Genomic DNA, 11,490 nt, shown 5'->3' with positions numbered 1-11,490 from the left:
TGTGATGAAGTGGTATATAAGTGCAAGGTGGCTCAGTTCGTAGCACCCTCGCCTTTGAATCAGAGGGTTGTGGGTTCATGTCCCACTCCCGGAAACTAAGAACTGTGATTGTACTCGAAAGAGTTGCAATCTGTGACTGTTGATAACTCGAAAGAGTTTCCTTTGTTGATTGAAGACCACCTCACCAGGTGAACTCTTCTGTTCAATGAAGATATAGTAACATCAGACTTGAACTCACAGTTGACATTATTCACTGGGTATGATATGTACGAATAGCAACTAAATTATAGAAGTGTGAAACTGGCCTTGTCAGATGTAAATCAGGATTACTCAGGATTCCAGTGATAAGAGATTATTTGCAGCAGAAAATATCAGAATTTTATGTGGAAGAATGTTAGCATTAATAAGATTGTAAATTGGATCAGCCTGAGGAGCAAAAGAGAAATAGACCCAAAAGGTGCAAGAGCTTTATAAAATATAATACCTTGAAAGCATTTTTATATTTTTAAAGTAGACTCTTCAAGGTATTATAAATGGTCAATAATGAAGAAAGGGTGTTCAGTTTCTGATTCCAGAATGAATCCCCTTGTGAAATATGCAATCAAAATATCCACTTTGTAATTTGTAATCCTTAGAACATTTTAATACTTTGCGATGGAACAATTCAAGCCAATGTTACAATTTTTGCGATGCAAAAAGTGGAATTTCTTTAAACATATAGTTGAGCAATCTGATCAGACTGTGTCATGTATTAACACTCCTTATAAGGTTAGATTCTGAATATTTCTGGGAATGTTTCCTCCAGAGTATCCCATGAGGTTTGTATGTTAAATGGAAATTATAACATAATAAAGGATGAGCAGATTTTAAAAAATCTTTCTAATCTTTTGTTTTAGATCAGCTGAGGATCTATAAATTAGTTTGATTTGGCTGACTATATTCTAACTCAGATCACAAAAATATTTCTCAAAGAACAAGCTATCTTGGTACATCAGTAGAATCTGTCAATTGCTCCATCATTCTATTTGCAGCGGTATGGCAATTCTCAGTCAGCAGCCCATAATTTTCACCACTGGTTCAAACAAAGCCTCCCACTGTATGTCTTGTTACTGGCCTCTCACTCATCACCTGCACAATGAAAATAGGGCTAATGTTAACAACTTATCCCTGAAATTAATTTGTACTTTAATAAGACTCTCACAAGTAGTTTGTAAGTACTCTCCACCAACCTGAGATGTAAGCGGCATCAGGAATCTGAGATGGCAGACCCTATTGATCTCCTTTGTGAATCAGCCATTGGCGTTCATCTTCTGTGGTAATTCTGAAACATTGTGCAGAATTTTCAGTTTGGCGGAGTACGGTACAATTCAGGAATGTGATGAAATATTGTCCACTTGCCTGGATAAGTACAGCTGCAACAACACTGAAGAAGCTTGACACCATCCAGGGCAAAGCAGCCTGCTTGATTGGCACCCCATCCCCCACCTTCAATATCCACTCCTTTCACCACTGACACACAGTGGCATCAGTGTCTACCAACTACAAGATACACTCACCAATAGCAAGTTCCAAACTCACTACTCTACCACCTTGAAGGACAAGGGCAGCAGATGCATGGGGACACCACCACTTGCAAGTTCTCTGAGCCAAGCACCACTGACTTGGAACTATATTGCCATTCCTTCACTGCCACTGGGTCAAAATCCTGGAACGCCCTCCCTAACAGCACTGGTGGGTGTACCTACATCACATGAACTGCAGCAGTTCAAGAAGGCAGCACATCACCACCTCTCAAGGGTAGTTAGGTTTGGGTGATAAATGCTGGCCTAAACAGTGATGCCCAAATCCTGCAAAAGAATATTAAGTAAAGAGTGGGCATGGGGAGCATGGAGGGGGCATGGGAGATATGAGGAGGTATGGAAGTTAAAAGTTTTCTTTCTCTGCTACCTATAAGGGACACTTAACCTAAATTCTTAGGGGTGAGGCCATGCATCGCTGAACCACTCAATCCAGCACAATTTGACACTGTGCAGTCAATCTCACACAGAGCAGTTAGTGGATACCCAAAAGGGCTTTACAGCCAATTAAGTACTTTTGAATGTAGTCACTGTTGTAATGTAGGAAACGCAGCAGTCAATTTGCATATAGCAAGGTCCCACAAACATCAATGTGATAATGACCAGATAATCTGTTTTAGTGATGTTGATTGAGGGATAAATATTGGCCAAGACACCAGGGACAACTTCCCTGCTCTTCTTCAAAATAGTGCCATAGGATCTTTTATGTCCATTTGAGTGGGCAGGTGGGACTATGGTTAAACATCTCATTTGAAAGATTGTACGTCAGACAGTGCATCACTCCCTCAGTACTGTCATCTTAGATTTTGTGCTCACGTTTCTGGAGTATGACTTACAACCTTCTGACTTAGACATGAGGAAATATGTATTTAGAGGAAAATGTTATGAAATAATCATCTACGTTTAGGCTATTTGGTTTGCCTTTGAAATTTTCTCGATGGACTTTTAAAGCAGAACAGCTATTTACTTGAAATAAACAATAGCTACACTTGATAGCCACTTCTTTCACTGATTTGATAAGAGTAACGACAGTCACAAAGGTTGTATACTTAGGGTTACGTTTACTATGGAAAATATATTAATGAGGTTCTGATAAAGTAACCTCAAAAACCTAAAACCTTGGATAATCATTGACAGATGTCAGCTGACATTCAGTATAGTATCTTTGAATTTTAGGATATCACCACGTTAGTTTAAAGTCTTTATTTTGCATGTCTAAAACACATTGGAGAGTTGCCTTATATGGTGTAACTTTAGAGGACTGCTAACTTTGACCAAATGAAAAACTGAAACTTATTGCAATTCACCCACCTGACTCCTGAATGTGCTGTCGGATATCGAACAGGTGCAAAACCTGAGATATCGGTGCCACTATCCATAGGCGTCTGTACTCTCTTGGCTAAAACCACTTTCATACTGTACAGGCTTGCCGGTCCAGATTGGTTTGTAATGTCATGAGGAAAAGTATGATCTCCACTCTAAATAAGCTAAATAATAAAAATCTTAATTTATATATAATACAAATTATTTATTGCCTTTATCAAAGCATATGAATGACGTTTGAAATTAATGTGTTCTTTACAATGGTAATAAAAATAATTATTTGAAGAAAAAAAATGACTGAATTTTCAAAGGATTCTTTAACAGGTTATTGACATTCGCATATTAAAAGATATTATTTAGCAAAGACTGGCAATGATGGCCCAAAATCACATGGCTTGCTGCACCATTCTCTTTTTCTTCCAGCAACACCATTCCTTATATTTGGAATGAATTTCTGCTAACTCAATCTGATGCCTGCAAACCGTCATTGATCAAAAGGTGAAGAACCATCTCTGTGCCAACTGCCTGCTACCATGATGCTTCCTGCTCCTGACAATTGGTGTATGCCTTATGCCACTTACAATTCCTTGGTAATAACAGCTTGTTAGAGGTAGAAAACAAAGCAAATGGACATTGAGCTACATAAAAAGAGGCTTAAAAAGTAACCAAAATTTGCTGGAGATGGGTTTTAAGGAGATTTTAAAGGACTAGACAAAGTTGAAGAAGTTAAGGACCTGGGAAGCTGAAGGTATGAAGACTAATGTATGAAAACGGAGGTATGGGCTCCGGGGTACATAAGAAACTGGATTAACAGATTGTTTGAATCTGTTGTATAGCTGTATCAGGTTACAGTGATAAGGAGAAACAAAATCATAAAGGGATTTAAACAGAGGATGATAATTTTCAATTTTAAGTGGAAATCAGGGATCAAAGTAGGTCAGCAAGGACAGGAGTGACAGATGAGCGGGACTTGGCATGAGATCTGATACAAGTAGCAGGGGTAGACGTTGACATTGAATTTGTACAATAGTTTAAAATGGTTGGTAGATAATCAACAACCTGCTCTCCTTATTTGTATTCCCATTGACTTCAGGAAAGATGCGAACTAGACCACCAATTCACTGACATTCATATTCTAATATCATACAAAGGCAAAAGTTAACTGATCGAGATTTGGATAAGTTGAATTTTATGGAAGATGGTTGATGGCAGGCCAACCAGGTACTCAACTGAGTAATTGGCTCCAGAAGTGATAAAACAGTATATCTTGCTTCTTCTTAATGCAATCCCACTGGCAGGGGATTGGGACCATGTCATTAGCTTGAAAAGCTAATAGGCTTAAACAAACGATTCAAGGTATCATGATACAGGCTTCCACAATGTAATTGTTACAGGGTCTGATGAGTTAACACAGTGGCAAGAAAGTTCATAGCGCCGTCTGTGCTGTTGTTGAGGGGGCATCTGCTGTCTCATTAGAATGAAACTCTCTGCATAAAGGTCAAATCATAAAAGGCATATCAGTGCTATGAGTTTGGGTTTAATATTTTTTGCCCAGGTGTTTTCCCTTTGCGCAGACATTTTGGGCTGAATTTTTCCAGTCCCATGGAGACAGGTCCCCATATGATCCTGGCTGCAAGCGACCTTGCAGGAGATGGGGTTGGCCAACAGTGGCTACTGGCTCAAAAATAGCAGGTAGTTACTTAAGGTCACTTAAGCCTCCACTTGGAGTCAAATTGGTGACAGCGTCAGGATCTGCCCGACAGCAGATGGGGCCTCCCAATATGGCTGAAGCTCGGCCGTTATCTGGAGTTGGCCTTTCAGTGGCAGACCAGAAGTTAGGCCTCCTTTAAATCCTAGCCTCCCCTAGGCCCTTCCCTGCTTGAGCTGTGGGTGACAGATGGCCACAGCTACAGATGGCCATAGCTACAATTGCACAGGTCTTCCTGTGGTCAAGATCCCCTCGCTACACTGATGGCCCAGCAGTTGCGACCACACTTATATTTTATACTTCTGTAATTCTTCAGTGGGTACCTCCACCTTGAGGCTTCCTTGCATTCTCCTACCAACACTGGAAGCGCCTACCTCTACCAGTAGTCCTGCCACCTGGACATTGCTGCAGGACCTCCTATTGGGCCTGCCAGTTACCTGGGTCTACATTCCTCATTAACTAAATGGGGCTTCTGGAGCCGACACATTAATTGGACATCTCTGGAAAGGTTGTAACTGACATTCTGCCACAGCCACTTCCAAGCTCCAGGCATGGATTTTAGCCTGATGTTGGGTTCTCAAAGAACTTGGCAAAAATCCAGCCTGAATCTCTGTCCTCTTCTTAATCTGTTGGAATTTCTTGCTTTTGCTCCTGAAATGCCTCCGTTTGTCCATGCCTGGTCCTGCCTGCTTTGTGGCCCAATTTCAACTAGTTTACTTGGGAGTCAGATGGATAACCTGGACATGGAATCATATTGAGTACCAACTGTCTGAGTTATGCCTACTCCAAGCTTCACCTGTGAGCTACCTGGCATCTGCAGCTTGTCTGTCTCATGTGAATAAGGCCCAATGCCCAATATTGGGTGAGCCTTGGGTCTCCCTGTTCTGGTGCAGGGATCATTCTCGATGCTCAATAGGTTCTGGTAGGCTGGCACCAACCAAATTTCTAAACCACTGCTTTGCAAAGGATTTGCAAGTTATATACAGCTGTGGATCTGTTTATAAAGAACGGATGTTAGAGAGCTAATGTGTTTAGCATGGTGGGTGAGTTTTATTTTATATATATTTCTTTCCAGTTACTTGTAATTTCTGGGGATATTGTATGGAAGAATAAAATGAAATTTAAACTTAACAGAGGCCTTAGAGCTTGGTAAAAGTTTTACAACTCTTAGAACTAGTAAAATGAAGCTATCACCACGTTGAAAAAATAAGTGACCTCCTGGCAGATTTTAACAAAACATATTTGTCAAAGGCAGATTATGCAATATTATGAAGAGTTAACTGAAGAGTATTGACCTATAAAGAACCAGTTCAAGTAATTAAAAATGACAATTCTAACAAAAATTTGTCATTGAAGAAGGAAAGGAGCTAACACTTTATTAAACTTTGGCCTCAATTAAACATTCTGGGGCTTATCATTTAAAGTGATTAAACTGTATGGGTTAGAGATTACTTGAGGCTTACCCATTTTAAAAAGATGGATCTTGGGCTGTTGTCTAAGTTTTAGTCCCAGTATTAGTTCAGATGATTTTCAAGCATGCTTTTGGGATGGGACATTGGTCACTCAGATTGACCCTTGTTGCTACTGTTTTATACTCATGCAAATTTACACATCAAATACATCACTTCCCTCGGAAAAGACAATGGGCAAAAATTGCCTCAAGTAGCTTGTAGTGGCAGTGCTGATGTTCTATTGCAGAAAGTCAGGTGGTGAACAATAGGACTGGAGTTCACTGTTGGAAACTTTATAAGCTTTTAATTAGAGAAATGCATCTCCAAATCTAACCAGCACAGTTTGCCTGCTCCTATGTATAGGAGTGCAGTTGAATCTCCAGTATGCCCATCACCTGATTACCATTAAATGATCAATTACCATACAATAAACAATTTGGTGTTATCAAAAACTCTGTGCCCATGTCTTAACTCACCACCAAGTCCTGCTCACCATTGACCCCTGTCCCGGTGACCAACATTGGCTCCAAGCCAAACAAAATCTTGACTTCAAAATCCTCATCCTTGTTTTCAAATCCCTCTATGTCCTCACCCCTCCCTACCTCTGCAATTTTTCCAACCCCACAACCCTCTGTGATATCTACGCTCCTCTTGTGCTGATCTCTTGAATATTCCTAATTTTAATTGCTCCACCTTTGATGGCTGCACCTTCAGTTGCCTTGGCACTAAGCTCTGGAATTCCCTCCCTACGCTTCTCCAACTTTCTACTTCACTTATCTCCTTTAAGACACTCATTAAAACCAGATCATTGACCAAGTTTTGGTGGTCTGATCTAATGTCTCCCTGAGTGATTCGGTGTGATATTTTGTTTTATGATATTCATGTGCAGCGCTTTGTGGCGTTTTATTATGTTAAAGGTGTGATATAAATATACGCTGTTGTTGTTGTTGAAGAAATTTTAAATCTAGTAGCCAGATCAATAAACAATGCATCCTCTTCCTTATTAAACTGATACAAAATACTAATTAAGCATTTGAGGGTTGCTCTGGATCTCTGTGCTTTTATCACCATTGTGTCTAATGGGCTCCAACTATCTGCTTATTCTTTACATGCCAGTAGAAGATTTTTGGGTTCCCTTTAATCTTAACTGCCATTCTGTTCCCATATTCTCTTTTTTTCAGTCTTATTTTCCTCTTCACTTCCTTCTCAACTTATTGTATTTGGCCTGGTTCTTGTTTGAAGAATTCACCTGACGTAAACATAACAATCATACACCAGGGTAGGTGAAACAACAATGTGGGTTCTTTATTTGAAGATAGGACTATACATAGATAGATTTACTAGAAGACTAAGTATAGCACATCTGACTTCTACCACTGATGCTCAGAGACTGCCTAAAAGTTATGGGACTAATACTAATACCCTGGGACAGGCAGTCAGCAGCACCTAGAGGAAAGTGCGAGAGAAGGACCCTTGGACAGGCAGGCAGCAGCACCTAAAGGATCTAGCCTATCAAGAGCACCTATCCTATACTAAAGTAGAAGTAAGGGTAAAATAAAAGCAAGGGTCCATATTCTAGTTAATTAAGATATGCTGGGGAGCTCAGTCCCATGATTTGCACATCCTGCGCTATGTGTGAAATCCTAGACACCCCTGGCGTTCTGGATGACCATGTGTGCAGGAGGTGCCTCTGACTAGAGCAACTTGAGCTCCAGGTTTTGGAGCTTGAGCGGCAGCGGAGCACTACGGTGCATTCACGAGGCTGAGAGGTTCGTGGATAGCACGTTTCAGGATGTGGTCGCCCCGCAGCTTAAGGAAGTGCAAGCAGAGAGGGAATGGGTGACTGCCAGACAGGAGAAAGGGACCAGACAGGTAGCGAGGCAATCCCCCGAGCGCACCTTGCTCACAAACCATTTTTCGGCCTTGGAAAACGGTAAGAGTGATGCTTCCTCTGTGGAGGCCAACAAGAGCAAAGGCCATGGCACTGTGAAGAGAGAAACAGAGTTAACATTTCGAGTCCATATGACTGAAGAAGGGTTATATGGCCTCAAAACATTAACTCTGTTTCTCTCTCCTTAGATGCTGCTGAACCTGCTGAGTTTTTCCAGCATTTTGTGTTTTTGGGTGATGGCACTGTGGGTGGTCCAGCTGCTCAGGGCAGGAGGGAAAAGCGTGGAAGGGCAATAGTGGTAGGGGATTCGTTAGTGAGGGGAGTAGACAGGCGCATCTGCAGCCATAGACGTGAATCTAGGATGGCATGTTGCCCCTGAGTACCAGGGTCAAGGATGTTACAGAACGGCTGCAGGACATTCTGAAGGGGGAGGGTGAACAGCCAGAGGTCGTGGTCGAGGTCAGGACCAATGACATAGGAAGATAGAGAAATGGGGTCCTGCAAGCAGACTTTTGGGAGTTAGGTAGGAAATTGAAAAGCAGGACTTCAAAGGTAGTAATCTCTGGATTACTCCCAGTGCCACACAGTAGTGAGTATAGGAACAGAAGGATAAAGCAGATGAATGCGTGGTTGAAGAGATGGTGCTGGAGGGAGGGCTTTAGATTCCTTGGGCATTGGGACTGTTTCCAGGGGAAGGTGGGACCTGTACAAGTTGTATGGGTTACATCTGAACAGGAATGGGACCAACATCCTTGCAGGGAAGTTTGCCAATGCTTTTGGGGCAAATTTAAATTAAATTGGCAGGGGGGTGGGATCCTGAAAGGTAGTTCAGAGGGAGAGAAGCTGAGATGGAATGAGAAGTTAAAACGCTAGTAAGTGAGTCTGGAAGCAAAGGAAACATAGGCTAGATAAGAAAGAAGTGAGTTTAGCAAGGCTAAATGGAATGTATTTTAATGCAAAGAGCCTGAGGAATAAGACAAACAAGCTGAGGGCAGAGATAGGCACTTGGGGGAATGATATCATAGCTATGACAGGAGACTTGGCTAAAAGAAGGGCAGGATTGGCAGCTCAACATTCCTGGTTATACGATATTCAGATGAGATAGAGAGGGGGATAGAAGAGGAGGGGAGGTTGCAGTATTGATCAAGGAATCAATTATAGTAGTGAGGAGGGATGATATCTTGGAAGGGTCACCAAATGAAGCCATATAGGTAGAAGTGAAAAACAGAAAAACACAAAAAAATTTTACTGAGGTGAGATGCGATTTGGCCCAAGTGGACTGGGAGCAGCTACTTGCAGATAAAACTGTGTCAGAGCAGTGGGAGGCATTCAAGGAGGAAATAGCAAGAGTACAGGGCAAATATGTTCCCGTAAAGACAAAGTGGGGGGACCAAGTCTGGAGAACCCTGGATGTTAAGGGACGTAAAGGTTAGGATAAAGAAAGAAAGAGAAGCTTATGGCAGATACCGAGGGCTCAATACGGCAGAGTCCTTAGAGGGGTATAAAAAGTGCAGAGGGGTACTTAAAAAGGAAATTAGGAAAGCTAAGAGAGTGCATGAGAAAGCATTGGTGGGTAGAACAAAGGAAAACCCAAAGGGGTTTTTAAATTATATAAAGAGCAAGAGAACAACTAGGGAAAGAGAAGGGCCAATTAGGGACCATAGAGGTAACCTGTGTGTGGACCCAGAAGACATGGGTATTGTCCTCAATGAATAGTTTGCACCAGTCTTCACAATGGAAAAGGACAACGCAGATATAGACATCAGGGTGGAGGACTGTGAAATATTAGAGGAAATTAACATAGAGAGAGAGGAGGTACTAGCAGGTTTAGCGGCCTTAAAAGTCGATAAATCCACAGGCCTGGATGAGATGTATTCCAGGCTGTTGAGGGAGGTAAGGGAAGAGATATCCCTGGCAATAATTTTTAAATCCTCTCTGACCACAAGTGAGGTGCCAGAGGACTGGAGGACTGCTAACATTGTCTCATTATTAAAAAAGGAAGGGATAGACCAGGAAATTACAGGCCAGTCAGTCTAACCTTGGTGGTAGGGAAGTTATTAGAAAGAATTCTGAGGGACAGAGTATATCAGCGTTTGGAGAGACACGGATTAATCAGGGATAGTCAGCATTGATTTGTTAAGGGAAGGTTGTGTTTGACAAATTTGATCGAATTTTTTGAGGAGGAAACCAGGAGTGTTGATGAGGGTAATGCATTTGATGTAGTCTACATGAACTTTAGCAAGGCTTTTAAAAAAGTCCCTCATGGCAGACTGGTCAAGAAAGTAAGAGCCCATGGGATCCAAGGCAAAGTGGCACGTGGATCCAAAATTGGCTGAGAGGCAGGAAGCAGAGGGTGATGGTAGAGGGATGTTTCTGTGACTGGAAGTCTGTTTCCAGTGGGGTTCCGCAGGGCTCGGTGCTGGGGCCCTTGCTGTCTGTGGTGTACATAAATGATTTGGACTTAAATGTAGGGGGTATGATCAAGAAGTTCATAGATGACACAAAAATTGTGGTAAATAGTGAGGAGGATAGCCGTAAACTGCAGGAGGCTATCAATGGACTGGTCAGGTGGGCAGAGCAGTGGTAAATGGAATTCAACCTGGAAAAGTGTGAGGTAATGCACTTGGGGTGGGCTAACAAGGCAAGGGATTACACTATGAATGGTAGGACCCTGGAAAGTACTAAAGATCAGAAGGACCTTGCTGTGCATATCCATAGATCCCTGAAGGTAGCAGGGCAGGTAGATAAGGTGGTTAGGAAGGCATATGGGATACTTGCCTTTATTAGCCTAGGCATAGAATACAAGAACAGAGAAGTTATGCTGGAACTGTATAAAACGCTGGTTAAGCCACAACTGGAGTACTGCATGCAGTTCTGTTCACCACATTATAGGAAGGCTGTGATTGCACTGGAGAGAGTGCAACGGAGTTTTACCAGGATGCTGTCTGGGCTGGAGGGTCTGAGCTATGAGGAAAGATTGGATAGGCTGGGGTTATTGCCCTTGGTGAAACAAAGGTCGAGAGGGGACCTGATATAGGTGTATAAGATTATGAGGGGCATAGACAGGGTGGATAGGAAGGCAGTTTTTCCATTAATAGAGGGGTCAATAACCAGGGACATAGATTTAAGGTAAGAGATAGAAGGCTAAGAGGAGAGTTGAGGAGACACTTTTTCACTCAGAGGGTGGGGGTCTGGAACTCACTGCCTGAAAGGGTGGTTGAGTCAGAAACTCTCGTAACATTTAAGAAGTATTTAGATATTCACTTGCATTCTCAAAGCCTCCAGGGTTATGGGCCAAGCGCAGGAAAATGGGATTAGTATAGTCAGATCTTTGTTGACTGGTCCGGACATGATTGGCCAAATTACCTCCTTCTTTTCTATAGACATCTGTGAGTCTATCACATCCTTTCAATGTGATATTGATTGACAGTAGTTTAAGATACACACCCTTAAAGGTATACGCACATCATATCACAACAGGTTTAGAGGTGGCTCCCTGACACAATCCTGCCTCCAAGCACTCTTGCCAGAGGTGGGGTC

The 11,490-nt window shown here is 42.1% G+C and overlaps 1 long non-coding RNA gene across 1 annotated transcript in view; it reads right to left on the bottom strand.

Annotated features, from left to right (window-relative positions):
- Window positions 1-619: 619 nt before the first annotated feature.
- Window positions 620-11,490, bottom strand: part of LOC144679638 (uncharacterized) — a 46,147-nt gene continuing 35,276 nt past the window's right edge. Inside the window, exons 4-6 of the long non-coding RNA XR_013576383.1 lie at window positions 2,889-3,064; window positions 1,230-1,321; window positions 620-1,128 (exon numbers count right to left, since the gene is read on the bottom strand). This is a non-coding gene — a long non-coding RNA (uncharacterized LOC144679638). The remainder of the gene's footprint in view (window positions 1,129-1,229; window positions 1,322-2,888; window positions 3,065-11,490) is intronic.

The sequence above is a fragment of the Cetorhinus maximus genome, chromosome 4 (assembly GCF_964194155.1).
Source record: "Cetorhinus maximus chromosome 4, sCetMax3.hap1.1, whole genome shotgun sequence".
In the NCBI taxonomy this organism is placed as follows: domain Eukaryota; kingdom Metazoa; phylum Chordata; class Chondrichthyes; order Lamniformes; family Cetorhinidae; genus Cetorhinus; species Cetorhinus maximus.
The sequence above is the reverse complement of the archived record's forward strand: the minus strand, read 5'-3'. Positions and strand labels throughout refer to the sequence as shown.